Here is a 13428-nt window from a genome sequence, read left to right as displayed (position 1 = left end):
TGTACACCCCCCCACCCCAGTACGTGTCGTACCACCGTCAATGTACACCCCCCCACCCCTGTACGTGTCGTACCACCGTCAATGTACACCCCCCCACCCCTGTACGTGTCGTACCACCGTCAATGTAAACCCCCCCACCCCTGTACGTGTCGTACCACCGTCAATGTACACCCCCCCACCCCTGTACGTGTCGTACCACCGTCCATGTACACCCCAGTACGTTCCAGTCGTACCCCCACCCCAGTACGTGTCGTACAACCGTCAATGTAAACCCCCCCACCCCTGTACGTGTCGTACCACCGTCTATGTACACCCCAGTACGTTCCAGTTGCACCCCCACCCCAGTACGTGTCGTACCCCCCGTGTACCTACACCCCAGTACGTTCGAGCCACACCCCCACCCCAGTACGTGTCACAGCCCCGTCTACCTACACCCCAGTACGTTCCAGTCGTACCCCCACCCCAGTACGTGTCGTACCACCGTCAATGTACACCCCCCCACCCCTGTACGTGTCGTACCACCGTCAATGTACACCCCCCCACCCCTGTACGTGTCGTACCACCGTCTATGTACACCCCCCCACCCCTGTACGTGTCGTATCACCGTCAATGTACACCCCCCCACCCCTGTACGTGTCGTACCACCGTCCATGTACACCCCAGTACGTTCCAGTCGTACCCCCACCCCAGTACGTGTCGTACCACCGTCAATGTACACCCCCCCACCCCAGTACGTGTCGTACCACCGTCAATGTACACCCCCCCACCCCAGTACGTGTCGTACCACCGTCAATGTAAACCCCCCCACCCCTGTACGTGTCGTACCACCGTCTATGTACACCCCAGTACGTTCCAGTTGCACCCCCACCCCAGTACGTGTCGTACCCCCCGTGTACCTACACCCCAGTACGTTCGAGCCACACCCCCACCCCAGTACGTGTCACAGCCCCGTCTACCTACACCCCAGTACGTTCCAGTCGTACCCCCACCCCAGTACGTGTCGTACCACCGTCAATGTACACCCCCCCACCCCTGTACGTGTCGTACCACCGTCAATGTACACCCCCCCACCCCTGTACGTGTCGTACCACCGTCTATGTACACCCCCCCACCCCTGTACGTGTCGTATCACCGTCAATGTACACCCCCCCACCCCTGTACGTGTCGTACCACCGTCCATGTACACCCCAGTACGTTCCAGTCGTACCCCCACCCCAGTACGTGTCGTACCACCGTCAATGTACACCCCCCCACCCCAGTACGTGTCGTACCACCGTCAATGTACACCCCCCCACCCCTGTACGTGTCGTACCACCGTCAATGTACACCCCCCCACCCCTGTACGTGTCGTACCACCGTCAATGTAAACCCCCCCACCCCTGTACGTGTCGTACCACCGTCAATGTACACCCCCCCACCCCTGTACGTGTCGTACCACCGTCCATGTACACCCCAGTACGTTCCAGTCGTACCCCCACCCCAGTACGTGTCGTACCACCGTCAATGTACACCCCCCCACCCCTGTACGTGTCGTACCACCGTCCATGTACACCCCAGTACGTTCCAGTCCTACCCCCACCCCAGTACGTGTCGTACCACCGTCAATGTACACCCCCCCACCCCTGTACGTGTCGTACCACCGTCCATGTACACCCCAGTACGTTCCAGTCGTACCCCCACCCCAGTACGTGTCGTACCACCGTCAATGTACACCCCCCCACCCCTGTACGTGTCGTACCACCGTCCATGTACACCCCAGTACGTTCCAGTCGTACCCCCACCCCAGTACGTGTCGTACCACCGTCAATGTACACCCCCCCACCCCTGTACGTGTCGTACCACCGTCCATGTACACCCCAGTACGTTCCAGTCGTACCCCCACCCCAGTACGTTCCTGGCGCACCCCCAACACAACCTCCTAAGTACGGAGCGCACCCCATGCCCCAACATCACAACCGCATGTACGAGTCGTGCAAAGCCACACACAAGGACCAAATCGTACAACCAAATGGCCCATGTACACACCGTACACACGCTCAAAACGCACGTACACAACAAGGACAAAACAAAAAAACTCAACAATACACCATTCGAAAGGCACACAGCCACTAAACATGGCCAACAACCACTAAAATAACACAATCACTGACCTGCAACTGTCAAAAACAAACAGAGGCCCAATACACCACCACTCCTTATAACACACCCACCCAAAATTCAAACACTGCCACACCCACCCATGGACCAATAAAAAGGGCCCACACACACAAACCATGAGCCTTTGCAACAGACCCACTGCTGCCAGACACCACAGAACCAGACTACAAGCGACACCACATCTTACACTTGCACACCTTCACACGACCACCCTCACAAACACCCTCTCATCACATTCACACACACACACAACCATCCACACCCCCCCCCAACATCCACACACCCCCACACCCACACCATCCCCACCCACACCCCTCACCATGCCCACTACCAAGAATCCAAAGTTCAGTCACCGAGAGTTGGAGGTCCTTGTTGATCAAATCCTCAGAGTCGAGCCACAGATCTTTGGAACATTGGTCAGAAGCACCAGCCAGGCAGCCAAAACAGCCATGTGGCAGACCATCGTCGATGCTGTGAATGCTGTTGCGGACACCAGGAGGACCAAGCAGGATTGCCAGAACAGGTGGTACGATCTGCGGAGGAGGGTCAGAGCCAAGAGACAGGAGGAACACGACCAGGCCAACGCCACCGGAGGAGGGCCCTCCCGCAGACCCGTACAGTACCATCCCTGGGAGGAGAGGGTGATGGCCATACTGCCGGTGGAGGCAGTTGAAGGAGTAGAAGGACTCCGAGACCCGGGTGAGTACACAAACAACGCACCTCACATGGGGGGAACTGCAACCACAAACAAAATTACTAACAGGCACGCAACCACCACAAGCCATCGCATTACTCAACCACACTCCATGAGCAGGCACATGCCACTGCTGCCACCATGCCCCATGCACCCAGCTGGACAATGTCAAGTCACAGGCCACAGAAGACAACAACACATGACACGGTAACCCGGATGGCGGGAGTGTGGGCACCAAGAATCACATAGTGCGACTCCAAAGCAGACAACAATGCCCTCTGCCCATATGGCCTAGGTCACAGCCAGACAAACACTGTGTCCCAACACAGGAATGACTTGCCAGCAAATGGCGGATGCCTTGCATCAACACATGGGGGTGAAGGCACTGTTTTGCACATGCCAGCAGCTAATGAACAGCCAACAGTGTGAAAGAGTGGCAGCACACACCACCACAGCAGCAGCGCACAGACACACAGCAGACAAAATGGGTGCCTGGAGATCAGAAACAAACTCACATCAACAGGCCAAGGGCCACTCAAAGATCTGCTAACAGTGTGTGCCCAGGAAGCTGGGCCAAGGTGACAGAGGGTGACACACGGAGGGAGGGAGAGGGGGACACAGAGGGAGGGAGAGGGGGACTGAGAGGGAGGGAGACACAGGAAGATGGACAGAGGGAGGAGGCTGACACACAGAGGGAGGGAGAGGGGGACACAGAGGGAGGGAGAGGGGGACACAGAGGGAGGGAGAGGGGGACACAGAGGGAGGGAGAGGGGGACAGAGAGGGAGGGAGAGGGGGACAGAGAAGGAGGGAGACACAGGGAGAGCAAATCAGTCCTTTGGTGTGTGGGAATGTCTGCTCGTCAGCAGGTGGACTGCGTGCATGTAGACAAGGGTGCCCAGTGCCAGAACCCCCCCTCTTCATCATGGCAAAACGCAGGGCCATGTTACAACCTGTACACGAGCACAAGGACAGCCACCTGCATCATATGAGTGTGTGGATCCACTCCATGTGCACATGTACAGTGCTACAAGGAAGGCGCAAACGCATAGCTCGGCACACATGCACACTCCACTGCTGACTGCAGTCACACTTGACGCAGCAAGTAAGACTGTGCCACACATAGTTAAAGGGGCCAAATTGGTGCCCAAGGGACACACACATGCACAAGTGCACTGTGAGTGGAATGCAAGACAGATCCTAATTCCAAGAGGAAATGTGCCAACTTTGTAACGGATGCAACATGGATGTTGCATGGATCAAAAGTAACATTGTCTCTCTCACACACAGGTCAACGTCGTGCTGCACCCCCCAACACTGGGGGGGAACACTCACAGGACCCGGATCTGCAGGAGACCGATCCCACCGGCAGCGACCACTCTCACCACTCTGCGGACGACCCCGACCGACCTGGCCCCTCTGGTGTCCAACCACCTGCAGCACCTGCGTCAGGTACAACCGTGCCAACCACCACCCCCACTCCTGCCACATCCCAGGAGACACCCAGGATCCCTGCCCCAACACCACAATGCAGCCAGGCTCGCCAGGAGGGACACGGTGTCCCGGGCACCCAGGAGGAGGCAGGCGACAACGCCAATGCCACCCCTCAGGGGTCCCGGAGACCCCATGTGCCCACAAGTGCAGGCCAGACGCAAGTGGGCAGGGGTGGTGGGAGTGGAGAGCGGTGGAGGCGCGAGCCTGACCAGTTGGCTGGGGATCCGGTATTTTCCCATGTCCGTAACATCCTGGACTCATACCGGCAGGACACCACGGGCATGGCCCAGGTTGTGTCCGTCCTCGAGGGGATCAAGGTCCAGCAGGCCCAGCAACATGCGGAGCTAATAGCCTGTCTACAGCTACACCAACGGAGGATGGAGGACAGACAGGCTGAGCAAGTGACGGCGTCCCAGGGGATTCACGCTGAACTCCGTCGGATGGCCGACACCATGGCCGACCCTCCCTGTGCCAGAAGGCGGAGAACATCACCACCCACAGGGAGGGATCATGAGGAGGAGGAGGAAACATCCGACGGAGCATCCCAGACGTCGTCACGGCCTGCTGCTGAGGTTCCCCGCAGGAAGCCGGGTCGTCCACGGAAAGGACCGTGAGGGTGGCTGCTACATCACCATCTCCCAGGACACCTGGCCTGGCACCTGGCCCACTGGAGCAACAGCATCACAGCATCAAGAGACATTCTCTGCCACATGGCCCTGCTGGTCACTGGCTGACCAATGTTGACAAAGACTGTGGCATGGACTCTGAGGATTTCCAATGGCAAGGACACCAACTCCCCTACTGAACTTTGGATTCCCTAATCCCGGAAAGGCCCTCACTTGGCCCCCCCCCCCCAATAATAAATCACACTATTAAGAGTAGATGCCTGCTGGTAGCATTATTACCTAACATGTGTCTTGTACAGTCTAAACATGCCTGAGTCATCTGTTCACTTCAACCATCCACACCCTGGGGCCTGAGTCTGGCACAGGACACATGGGTCACAGTTTTCTAGGCAAGACAGACATGGAGCACCATACACACCCGTGATGGTCAGAACCAGCTGAGGGGGTGGCCGAACAACCGTGCTGACAGACACATTGAGTACAGCAACAGTCATGCGCAGAGGTCAGGGATCCTGGCCCGTGTCCTGGGGGGCACCCAGGTACGTGTAGACAGGTGGCAGAACCATGTCCTGCAAGCTTCAGTCCGGTGGATGCAGAGAATGGGGTCATGGATAACGTTGGATGCATGGGGATGGCACATGTCACAATACCCACACAGTCATGGACATCATGCCCATTACACAGTCTCAGCACACACACACAGCTTGCATCTTGCCACTCGACACATTGACACATAGCCACAATCAGGGAATACCATGCCAGACATGCAGGATGCACCGTGCCAACACACCAGCATTGACTGAGAAGAGGCACCTTGGAGGCATAGGGACACCTTTAATAGTCATGTGTTTGGGATTGCAGAGGCAACTTGAAGTACACATGAACACATCATGTGGAGTACCATGTGGCTCCAACACTGGCACCCCCCTTCTGCAGCACAAATGCGTGATAGCCATGGAACTGGCACACAAGTGTCGGATAATAGCTAAATACCCACAGCTGCTCACGGAGAGCCTGCCATACACCATACATCCGCTGATGTGGAAGTCCCACGCCATGTCAAGACAATGTTAACCGGATGTGTCCGAGGGCAGTGTCACACACATTGATGCCTTCATCACAATCCACCATCCCATCACTGATGACTGACAACCAGGCAGCCCATCTATTCAGGTGTACCCAGCTGCATGTCGTGTCCCATGGGGATGCCACATGTCTGCAGAGGACCCAAACCCCGACCGGGGCAGTGTGCACACATCGTGAACAACTGCCACACCCAATACACCCCAGATGCATCCCTTACCCCATGGAGACTTCCAAACGTGTCCGTGCCTGTAACGCTGAGTCAGCCCACGATGCCATGTCCATGAGGAATAGCAGTGCCACAACAATGCAACCAGCAAACGGCATGCGCAGGTACCTGGGGAAGAGAGACACACAAGAAGTCAGCCACAAGAAGCACAGCCACTTGCATGTGCATGTACTCGACACATGTATGTATGACAACATGCTATGTCACAATTATGTCTGGGGAAATACTACCATCACTGCCACCATCACTCCAGTGACACACCCACACACACCTCTGACCCACGTGCCATACATGCAGGTGGAGACACACATCACAACGCATGCCACACGGGGACCAATGCGTGCACACTCAGACCCTGGTACTCACCACTAAGCAAAGAAGTCGCGTATGAGCCGAGTCCGGATGTCCTCTTGCGGCTCCACATCCTCCACATCACTAGCCCCATTGCCAAGCCCTTCGTCCTCCACGGGTGGATGGTCCTCGTCATCTTGATCCAGGATGAGGGGCACAGCTCTTTCAACTGCCATGTTGTGCAGCATGCAGCAGACCATGAAGATCTTGCAGACCTTCGCCGGGGCATATGGGAGTGCGCCGCCGGTCTTGTGGAGGCACCGGAATCGGCTCTTCAGCATGCCAAACGTCCTCTCTATCACTCGCCTTGTCCGGCCATGGGCGGTGTTGTAGCGGAGCTGGGCCGGCGTGATGGGGTTGCGGAGAGGTGTCAGCAGCCAAGGCATGTTGGGATAGCCAGCGTCCCCTAAATGGAAAGCACATGGATATCGTTAGAACAGGCGAAGCGGTAGTGCTGCTCGGCCAAACAGAATACAGGACAGACAGACTGTACCCACCAACAACACATGCACGTTCGTTGCGCAGCTGCATCATCATATCAGGCATCCCGCTACGCCTCATGATGTAGGCATCGTGTGCTGATCCTGGAAAACGAGCACAGACATGTGAAATCACCATGTTGGACAGACACACCACAAGGGCATTGATGGAGTGGTAGTGCTTCCGATTGCGGTACGCCACCTCCCGTGCGTGTGGTGGTACCAAACCTACATGTGTCCCATCTATGGACCCAATGACATGGGGCATCCCTCCCAGGGCATAGAATCCACGCTTGACCTCAGTCATCTGTTCAGGGGTTGGGAACTTGATGAAGTCATCCAGGTGAATCAACATGGCCTCCAAGAAATCATGCAGCACACCGCTGAACATGCTCTGGGACATGCCACCAACATGAGCTATGGTATATTGGAAGGTACCCGTGGCAAGGAAATGTAGGGCAGCCATTACCTTCAGCTGGGGTGTCAGTGCCGTAGGATACCTGTGCTGCGGTTGCAGGTGTGGTGCCAGTCTCGCCGTCAGCTCCAGAATCAACGGTTGGGTGAAGCGGTAGAGCCGGATGCTGTCATTCTCCTGCATGGTGGCCAAGTCTGGAATTCTTCGGGCAACAGGAGGCGCTCTGCAGTAATTTGGAAGTGACAAGGAAGAGTGAGTGCACTACGAGAACAACTCATGTCTACTGAGCACATGTAAATCTGCCAATACACACATGCCACATAGGGAGTCAGGCATGTGCTACATGCCCAGGACACGTATGGATGCAAGGTGACACTCCTTCCAAGACCCAGCCACACACGGTGATTGAGAACCTCCCCATGCCACGCCATGGGAATAGCTGTGTCCCAGTGCAAGTGAACAGCCCGACGCAAGACAGAAGTGACATACACCCACACATCAGCAGAAGTAGGATGCCGATTGCAGAGACTGGTAGCGGAACACTGGAGCCACAGGTCACATGACATTACACTAGTCCAGCCCACACACCTTGCCATGAAGGTGCACATGTCATGACTCACCACACATTCCTTGTGAGTTTGCTGACATGGCCTTGTCACGCTACTCCGTGTCCCATGCATACATGTGCACCTCACATCAGATACCACATGTGGCATGGTGTGCGGAACAGTGTGCAATGATAATCTACACACAGACACATGTTGGTTGCTGCAACGGCTGCAGCTTTTGAGGGTGCTACAACATCAACCTGATGTAAATCCCGGACACATAAATGACATAGTCACATTGTGCACTGTGGGTAGTGACAAGTCAGGTTTCATGACCCCTGTACCGGCCATCATGGGACACTTCCGTGTGTTGGTGTCCGTGCCATGCCAGTGACGCTCACCCCAAGTGCGCAGTACGACATGCACACATGTCAAAGGAGTCAAGGGCATGCCTGGCACACATTGCACCCTCACACAGTACACCTGTACACATCTCATCATACATCTGGTGCCTTCTCCACTCAGGAGGCATGTTCCACATCACAGCCTGTCACACCTGTGCCCCACACATGTAGTAATGCACAGACGATGCCTAGATGTCCATTCCTGGACAAGTATGTCCATCCATGGACAAGTATGTCCGCCCTATTCCTACCTGTGTGTCGACTATCACCACAGTGATGTGTACAAACCGGCGTACTGCTGCTAAGAGGGCCTGTGTATGTTCCCCAATCACTGTGGGAGTGCTGCCGTATGTGTACCCATCGTGATGGCGAGTGTACAGGCATTTGTACGGTCCGTACCACAACGAGTACGCATACGCGTGCAGACCCATAGTGATAGTGAGCGTACATGCGAGTGTACGGCCCTCTCACTATGGGTCTGCACGCGTATGCGTACTCGTTGTGGTACGGACCGTACAAATGCCTGTACGCTCACTATCACTATGGTTCTGCACGCGTATGCGTACTCGTTGTGGTACGGACCGTACAAATGCCTGTACGCTCACTATCACTATGGTTCTGCACGCGTATGCGTACTCGTTGTGGTACGGACCGTACAAATGCCTGTACGCTCACTATCACTATGGTTCTGCACGCGTATGCGTACTCGTTGTGGTACGGACCGTACAAATGCCTGTACGCTCACTATCACTATGGTTCTGCACGCGTATGCGTACACGTAGTGGTACGGACCGTACACACGCATGTACGCTCACTATCACTATGGGTCTGCACGCGTATGCGTACACGTAGTGGTACGGACCGTACACTCGCATGTACGCTCACTATCACTACGGGTACACAGACCCATAGTGATAGTGAGCGTACAGGCATTTGTACGGTCCGTACCACTACGTGTACGCATACGCGTGCAGACCCATAGTGATAGTGAGCGTACATGCGTGTGTACGGTCCGTACCACTACGTGTACGCATACGCGTGCAGACCCATAGTGATAGTGAGCGTACATGCGTGTGTACGGTCCGTACCACTACGTGTACGCATACGCGTGCAGACCCATAGTGATTTTGAACGTAGGCATGCATGTACGGGCCGTTGCCATGCTTTTGGGGTGCCCTAGGGCCCGGAAACGCACCGTACCTGTGTGTGATTCTCCTAATTACATAGGGGACAAGTATTAAGGCCTACATGCATGCTGGTTGTCATGGCGACCAGGTTCAAATTTCGATTTTGTTCTGGAAGGTGCACAGCAGAAGTCAGTTGGAATTCTTCTACTTTGTTGCAATGTGTTTGTGGGGCTGACATCATGCAGGAGAATGAAACCGATAGAGAACCCACAGACTGCTAGGTTTGAAGGGATTGGTGGAAACATAGGATGCAAATGTGAGTGACCAATCACTCTGTACTCCTGTGCATGAGACTGGGCAGAAGGCCACATATAAGGCAGCCAGGTCCCATGAGGGATTACTTGCCTGCACATCTTTGCATTTGTCGACCAAGCTGCTGCTACTGATTCCCTGGAAACATGTCAAGGGCTGTGGAGAGGACACAGCCATTCACCCTGGAGGAGAACATGGCTCTGCTGGATGTGATCCTCCCACAGTACCCCATGCTGTATGGGCGACCAGGGTATCAGGTGAGTGCATAGGCCACTGCCACAGACTGTCCCTATGTTGTGACTGTGTCTTCAGGCATTGTGACCCGGTGTGACACACATGCCATGTACTGTCGGGGGGGTACCAGGGGGGGGGTGCCTGATGTCTCCCAGCAGTGCCCTGAGACAGGAGGGGTGTGTGCAGAGTCCTCCCAGCAGTGCCCTGAGACAGGAGGTGTGTGTGCAGAGTCCACCCAGCAGTGCCCTGAGACAGGAGGGGTGGGGACCTATCACTAACAGCAGTGCCCTGAGACAGGAGGGGTGGCTGTGGAGTCCTCCCAGCAGTGCCCTGAGACAGGAGGGGTGGGGACCTATCACTAACAGCAGTGCCCTGAGACAGGAGGGGTGGGTGTGGAGTCCTCCCAGCAGTGCCCTGAGACAGGAGGGGTGGGGACCTATCACTAACAGCAGTGCCCTGAGACAGGAGGGGTGGGTGTGGAGTCCTCCCAGCAGTGCCCTGAGACAGGAGGGGTGGGTGTGATGCACAGTGTGAGCCTTGATCATTGATTGTGACATTGCCATCATTCCACCTGAGTACCCACTATGGCACGTACTGCCTTTTCCCTCACCAGAGGATGATGTCCCTATGACAGAGGTGCAATGCGTTGGCTGCATTACATGCCATGTAGTAACCAGCTATTATGTTCACATATGTCTCTCTGTGACATGTGGCTGGTGTATTGATGTGGTGTCACTTGTACTTCCTCACAGGTAGGCGCCTCTGCCAAGGAGCAGATCTGGCTGACCGCCGTCAGTGCCGTGAGGCGTGTGGATGGTCGGAGGCGGAGCCTGTCCCAGGTGAGGAAACGCTGGCAGGATATCCGGTGCTGGACGCGGAGGATTGCACGGCTCCTGCTGGGGGACTCACCTGAGAGCCACAAGAACCGCGGCCGCCGCCGTCTGACCCACCTCCACAGGCGTGTGCTGCCGGTGGTCTTTCCAGACCTGGAGAGGCGCTTACAGGCGATGCAGCAGGCGGAAGGGGGTAGGTACATGTGCGTTTGTTGTGTGTCACCGGCATTTGTAAGGGCACAGTGGCATTAATTCACTGGCAGGGTTTAAAGGTGCTGTGCCCATCCAGTTTGCCCAAGTGTGGCGCTGCGCCCCTGCCACCCTTCCCCTCCTTGCAATGTGTTCCCTGGTCTGTGTGTAGTCACTCCTTCACAAGGTAATGTAGGCTGGCGCTTTGTCCACGAGAACAATGACTGTAGCATCATGGGTGGTAGTGGTGGGTAACAGGTTGTGGGACCTTGCCTGTGAACTGTCAAGTTCACTGCATGTGGGTTCCATGTCAGTTGGCACTGATGCTGGCTCCAGACATGGGAGTTGGTCTCTCATGTGTCATGCCTTACAGCGCGCATGTCCTATGTAGTGGCCTGTGACATGATGTGCATGAGTGTGCGCTACGCATAGTGCAGGGATGGTGACGTGTGTAGCAGTCATTCCCATTCAGCCATTCAGTAGCATGTAGTTGCGTGCCCAATACTGTCCCCTGGGGCACCTTATCCTCAGTGTTGTTTGTGTCATCATCAACGTGGACACTCTCACTGTCTACAGCGTAGGTTGTGCTCTGTGCCATTGTCCCCTGTCACCATGTATATAGACGTGCTATTATGTACAGGTGTCCACTGTGCAGCCTGACCTGATTGTCCCTCTTCATACTCACAGTTGCCAGTGCCTGTGTGTCTTGTTATACTCATCTGAGGATGGGCACTGGTACCTCATTATTTGTACAGGCGCACCTTTGCTAATTTGCGTCCAATCTTGCCTTTTGCCTGCCACTGTGTTTATCACCCAGACTATGAGATGTTGGTGCCACCTGTGTCTCAGCAATTAGCATCGTGTGGGGGTTACTTGGGGCGGGCAATGCCTATGTGTCAAATCCTGATTCCTAATTGCTGGGTCTGGACAGTGTGTGATGTTACTGGACACACACGCAAGGTGCAGTGACCGAGTTATGTTGGGCATGTTAGCAGCATTACCTATGCAGCATGTGTCTCAAGTTCATGGATATTGTCCCTGGTCATAGGTATTTTCACAAACGCTGTGTGGTGCAGAGGCAGTGCAGGATTGTCCCCAGGGCCTGGGTGCTATGTCAGACTCCGTTTCCTGTCATCAGCTATTGTCTCATGCTCTCCATGGTATTTCAGTGGCATGGTGGCTCAAACAAGTGTGTATCATGCCCTACATCGGTACCTTGTTTTGCAGATGTTAGGGATCTGCCTCTTCAGGCTATGCAATGTTGACTATGTAGATTGGACTCATGTGACAGATGTGTACAGGTGTCTGATTAATTTCTGTCTCTCCACCCTGCCCACAGCATCGTCGGGGGACACAGAGGGAGACATGGACACGGACCAGGCGGAGGGACCGAGCACCAGTGGCAGCCGTGACATCGGGGCTGGCACATCGAGTGGGACAGAGGCGGAGGATAGTGTGGCCGAGGACCTGTCGACTGGCACATCAGACTACGAAGCTGACAGGTCCGAGGAGGATGTCTCAGGGTTGGCGGAGGCTGCACCAGCAGCTGACAGTGGAACAACACCTGCCACCGCCCCCTCAGTTCCCACCAACCGCCTCCCACTTGCTCGTGTCCCTTCCCAGCGTGCCCGGTCACCGCATGTCTCCTTCCTGCCAGGCACCGCACCCCCTGCCCCTGTCTCCACTGCTGCCGCCAATGCTGAGTCTATGGACATCCAGCGGCAAATGCAGGTTGGTCAGGCTGCGATCCTGAATGTCCTCCATTCCCACGGGAAAACCCTCAGCAACATCGAGGCATTCTTGGAGGGCATTCATTCTTTGCAGGCTGACCAACGCAACTTGCTGAGGTCCCTAGACTCCACACTGACTGCAGCAGTGGGTCTCCTGCAGCGCGACCTCCCCCCACCTACCCCTGCCCCATCCACACTTCCCACTTCCATGCCTGTCCCACGTACACCCAGACGTCGGCATGCACCCACCACAACAGACACAGGCACCACACCAGCAGGGAAGGTCCACCGCACTCCTCCTGACACGCACACACAGGGTGAGATAGGCACACCCACTGGGTCGGGGGGCAAACGTGTGACACGCAGCCAGAGTGGGAGTCCGCATTCCACACAATCCACTCCCTCCAAATCCCCTCCCCTCAGCTCTCCTGGCCACATCTCCCCCAAGGACTCCTTCATGGCCGCTCTGTCCCTGAGCCCCACAGTTACGCCACCACGCAAGCGGTCAAGGAAGTCCTCGGTCAG

Source organism: Triturus cristatus, chromosome 1_1, assembly GCF_964204655.1.
Source record: "Triturus cristatus chromosome 1_1, aTriCri1.1, whole genome shotgun sequence".
Lineage (NCBI taxonomy): Eukaryota > Metazoa > Chordata > Amphibia > Caudata > Salamandridae > Triturus > Triturus cristatus.
This window is presented reverse-complemented; position numbering follows the sequence as displayed.